Consider the following 5,250-nt stretch of genomic DNA (forward strand, 5'->3'; position numbering starts at 1 on the left):
CTCCTCCCCTCTCCTCTCCCTCTCCCTCCCCTCTCCATCTCCTCCCCTCTCCATCTCCTCCCCTCTCCCTCTCCTCCCCTCTCCATCTCCTCCCCTCTCCCTCTCCTCCTCTCTCCATCTCCTCCCCTCTCCATCTCCTCCCTCTCCCCTCTCCCATCTCCTCCCCTCTCCCTCTCCTCCCCTCTCCATCTCCTCCCTCTCCATCTCCTCCCCTCTCCATCTCCTCCCCTCTCCATCTCCTCCCCTCTCCCTCTCCTCCCCTCTCCTCTCCCTCTCCCTCCCCTCTCCATCTCCTCCCCTCTCCATCTCCTCCCCTCTCCCTCTCCTCCCCTCTCCATCTCCTCCCCTCATCCCTCTCCTCCTCTCTCCATCTCCTCCCCTCTCCATCTCCTCCCCTCTCCATCTCCTCCCCACTCCATCTCCTCCCCTCTCCCTCTCCTCCTTTTCCATCTCCTCCCCTCACCTTCTCCTCCCCTCTCCATCTCCTCCCCTCTCCATCTCCTCCCCTCTCCATCTCCTCCCCTCTCCCTCTCCTCCTTTCTCCATCTCCTCCCCTCTCCATCTCCTCCCCTCTCCATCTCCTCCCTCTCCCTCTCCTCCCCTCTCCATCTCCTCCCCTCTCCATCTCCTCCCCTCTCCATCTCCTCCTCTCTCCCTCTCCTCCCCTCTCCATCTCCTCCCTTCTCCATCTCCTCCTCTCTCCCTCTCCTCCTTTCTCCATCTCCTCCCCTCTCCATCTCCTCCTCTCTCCATCTCCTCCCCTCTCCATCTCCTCCTCTCTCCATCTCCTCCTCTCTCCCTCTCTTCCTCTCTCCCTGTCTCGCTCCCTTCATAGCTGTGGTGTATGGTGGCTGGGTGTGACATGATGCCCGGCCAGATCCTTGACCCCCTCCCTGACGACCGGCTCCTTGCCCAGCCTGGGCCCACTGGCGGGCATCTCTGCCACTACACTCACCGATCAGCTCAAACTGGCACAGGACATCTCTGCCACCATGCTCACCGATCAGCTAAAACTGGCACAGGACTTCAGGAACCTGGGCGCCATGTTGTCACCCGCTGCATTTCCTGGGACGGCTGGGCAAGAGGCCGCTCACTGTTATCAAGGGGAGAGGTGAGGAGGGGGAGTGGGAAGAGGGGGAGGGTGGAGGATGGGGAGGGGGAGGGGGAGAGGGTGAGGAGTGGGAAGAGGGGGAGGGGTTGGAGAATGGGAGGGAGGGAAGAGGGCGAGGAGGGGGGAAGAGGGGGAGGGGGAGGGGTGGAGGATGGGGGGAGAGGAGGGGAGGGGGGAGAGGAGGGGGAGGAGGAGGGGGAGAGGGGGAGTGGGAAGAGGGGGAGGGGGAGGGGTTGGAAGGATGGGGAGGGAGGGGGAGGGGGGAGAGGAGGGGGGGGACGGGGGGGGGAGAGGAGAATGTTGATCATTTGGAGGCCATGTTCTGTTTGTTATGTATGGTGGACTGTTGAAACTGGACCAGCCTACTAACTTTTAGCTCCACCAAGTGGGCAATTTCAGAAGTAGTTTAGATGTGACACAACTTAACCATTTCAATCTGGGGTTCTCTTCAACTATTCACTTTTGCCTCCAAGATGGCAAGCACAGGTATCAAACAGAGGCACAGTTATCTGAAAGTCACATATAAAACAGAAAGTATGAAAAAACCAGGAGTAAAAACAGACAGGAAAGACAGAAAGCCAGGATTGTCATGACTATGTTTAATAACATACGGGCCTTGGAAAAGGTCACCATTAGCTGATCACAGCACCTCTTCTCCCTGCAGATGGACGAGGATGATGAGAGGAGGAAACGGAGGAGGGATAAAAACAAAGTGGCAGCAGCACGATGTCGGAACAAGAAGAAGGAGAGAACAGACTTCCTCCAAAGGGTCAGTCGCTTTTTTCTTTTTCACAATGGCGGATAGAGTTCTTTATTTATACCTGGGGTGTTCTTTGCGAATTGGCTGTAGAAGATGGAATAGATAGTATGATTACTTATGAATGATTAGTGAAGCATCTACAGTGAGGGAAAAAAAAGTATTTGATCCCCTGCTGATTTTGTATGTTTGCCCACTGACAAAGAAATGATCAGTCTATAATTGTAATGGTCTACAACTTCACCGCATCAAAGGGACGATGGACGGGCCATGTACCGTCAAATCTTGGATGAGAACCTCCTTCCCTCAGCCAGGGCATTGAAAATGGGTCGTGGATGGGTATTCCAGCATGACAATGACCCAAAACACACAGCCAAGGCAACAAAGGAGTGGCTCAAGAAGAAGCACATTAAGGTCCTGGAGTGGCCTAGCCAGTCTCCAGACCTTAATCCCATAGAAAATCTGTGGAGGGAGCTGAAGGTTCGAGTTGCCAAACGTCAGCCTCGAAACCTTAATGACTTGGAGAAGATCTGCAAAGAGGAGTGGGACAAAATCCCTCCTGAGATGTGTGCATACCTGGTGGCCAACTACAAGAAACGTCTGACCTCTGTGATTGCCAACAAGGGTTTTGTCACCAAGTACTAAGTCATATTTTGCAGAGGGGTCAAATACTTATTTCCCTCATTAAAATGCAAATCAATTTATAACATTTCTTACATGCATTTTTCTGAATTTTGTTGTTGTTATTCTGTCTCTCACTGTTCAAATAAACCTACCATTAAAATTATAGACTGATCATGTCTTTGTCAGTGGACAAATGTGCCACTAGAGATCCTGGTTCGAGTCCGGGCTCTGTCACAGCCGGCCGCGACCGGGAGACCCATGGGGCGGCGCACAATTGGCCCAGCGTCGTCAAGGTTAGGGGCGGATTTGGCCGGCAGGGATGTTCTTGTCCCATCGCGCACTAGAGACTCCTGTGGCGGGCCGGGCGCAGTGCACGCTGACACGGTCGCCAGGCGTGTTTCCTCCGACACGTTGGTGCGGCTGGCTTCCGGGTTAAGCAGGCAGAGCGGCTTATGTTTCGGGGGACGCACGGCTCTCGACCTTCGCCTCTCCCGTGTCCGTACGGGAGTTGCAGCGATGGGACAAGACTGTAACTTCCAATTGGGGAGATTTTTTTATTTTTTTTTATACAAAAATAAAATACAAATAAGATAAAGTGTTCTTAAATAAAGGCTAAATAAATGCGTTAACAGTATAGCGCCTCCCCTCTCTGTCCTCCCTGTAGGAGTCGGAGCGTCTGGAAGTGGTGAACTCTGACCTGAAGGCCCAGATCGAGGAGCTGAGGATGGAGAGACAGCAGCTAATGGTCATGCTCAACCTCCACCGCCCCACCTGCATCGTCCGCACTGACAGCGTCAAGACCCCCGAGAGCGAGGCCAACCCCTTGCTAGAACACCTGGCCGCTGAAAAGCTGACCGCCTCCAAGTGAAACCACAAGGGGGAAACAGAAACCGAAGTGCGGGAAGGATAGAATCCACCAAAAAACAACTGTCATCATCATCATGAATGGTGGCCATTTTGTGCTATTCTAAAATCAACTGCCGCTTTTGTTGTTGAAGCACATATATACTGTCTTGAGCTCAAAGCTGGAGCCTTGTTGAGACTCTTGTCTGTCTTTGCCCCAAGGACCTGGGGTTGTTAGGGTTCCGTTGCCTCGGTAACACCTTGGTAATGTTACCTGAGCGGGCTCTGGGGGAAGAGGGAGGAGCCTAGCGCCCAACCCAGTTATCTCAGCATCAATAATAAGTGTTGTTTGTTTTTGAAACCCAGTCAGTGCCTCACAGTTTACTTACTGCAACCAACCATCATTACAATAAAGGACAGATGGAAGAAGGTAGAAAGTGGAAACTATAATGTTGAAGAGGAAACACTAAGATCAATCATTCTAATGCTTTGTTGCCGGCACTTATCAGCACTGAGACAAACAAAAGGGTTGTTGTTGTTGTTGTTGTTGTGATATTCTAAACATGTATAACGGTAGAGGCACACAGGTGTAGCCAGCCAGCGTTCTGCAGTTTGCCAGTGTACTGTAAACCATGTTTAAATATACAGGTGTAATAGTATTATTGATATGTCCATTACATGCATTCAGTGTATACTAAGTTGGAACATAGAGTTGTTTTGTATTTTCTATTACAATGGCGATTTCTTTTTTTTTTTGTGTGTGTGATTTTTGATTTTTTATATATCCTCTGCCTTGACGATGGCAGTATCCGGTTGATCCGACTTGTGGTGACGCTGGCGTCATAAATAAAAGCACATATAAACTATATGAAATAATGTTTACACTCCTGTTGTTATAAAAAGGCCTTGTTGCTTCAATGTCTGTCTTTCAATGTGCTTATTTTATACCGTTTTATATATAAACGACATATATTATTATGAAATGCTCTGTGTTGTTCTAATCACTCGATGTGATTTTGCATTTTTACATCTCAGTCAGTCTGTCCAGTTCTATTTTTCTATATGAATATTGCGCTGTTCGTTTAGCAGCTGTGAAAACTAAACAATCATTATTTACAGCTGAGCAATATCTCTCAATGACTTATGTATGACTTTTGTACCCCCCCCCCAAATACATTATATTTGTCAAACTACGTTACGACTTTCATTCTTGATCTATTTGCATGAGGGTGCTACTGTCGCAGTGTTTGCAGCGTGGTTGTGTCCGCCCCTTTTACGATGACATACCCCTCTCTATTGTCATTGGTTGAACTAATTGCACAGTTCGTCTACATAGCCTGGTTCAAGCGTTCATGACATCACCCTGAAGATGACACAGTGATGCCCAAACCGGTGGTGGTTTCCCAATAACTGACTGGGAGCAACTCTATTGTTCTAGCCTACAGTTTACTCACTGTTAGTTAGTCAGCACCTCTACTAACTGTTTTGAGGGTACGCCAGCTCATGCTTCTCAATAGACTGTGTCAGTAAACACAAATATTCAATGAAAGATGAAGAACAGAGAAGTTTGACAATGATCAATGTATTCTTTATTTGATGCCATCAATCAAGTTTATGTGACTCCTGGTAGTAGATGGTTAAGTGATAGACTCCTGGTAGTAGAGGGTTAAGTGATAGACTCCTGGTAGTAGATGGTTAAGTGATAGACTCCTGGTAGTAGATGGTTAAGTGATAGACTCCTGGTAGTAGAGGGTGATAGACTCCTGGTAGTAGAGGGTGATAGACTCCTGGTAGTAGATGGTTAAGTGATAGACTCCTGGTAGTAGAGGGTTATAGACTCCTGGTAGTAGATGGTTAAGTGATAGACTCCTGGTAGTAGAGGGTTAAGTGATAGACTCCTGGTAGTAGAGGGTTA

At 49.2% G+C, this 5,250-nt stretch overlaps 1 pseudogene across 1 annotated transcript; it reads left to right on the top strand.

Moving 5' to 3' along the window:
- Positions 1 to 783: 783 nt before the first annotated feature.
- Positions 784 to 4,521, top strand: LOC311106309 (jun dimerization protein 2-like; annotated as a pseudogene). Its single transcript, XR_014615862.1, has 3 exons — positions 784 to 1,111; positions 1,776 to 1,880; positions 3,157 to 4,521. The product of XR_014615862.1 is annotated as a jun dimerization protein 2-like (transcript).
- Positions 4,522 to 5,250: the final 729 nt, after the last annotated feature.

This window comes from Coregonus lavaretus, assembly GCF_964263955.1.
Source record: "Coregonus lavaretus genome assembly, chromosome: 31".
NCBI classification, from domain to species: Eukaryota; Metazoa; Chordata; class Actinopteri; order Salmoniformes; family Salmonidae; genus Coregonus; species Coregonus lavaretus.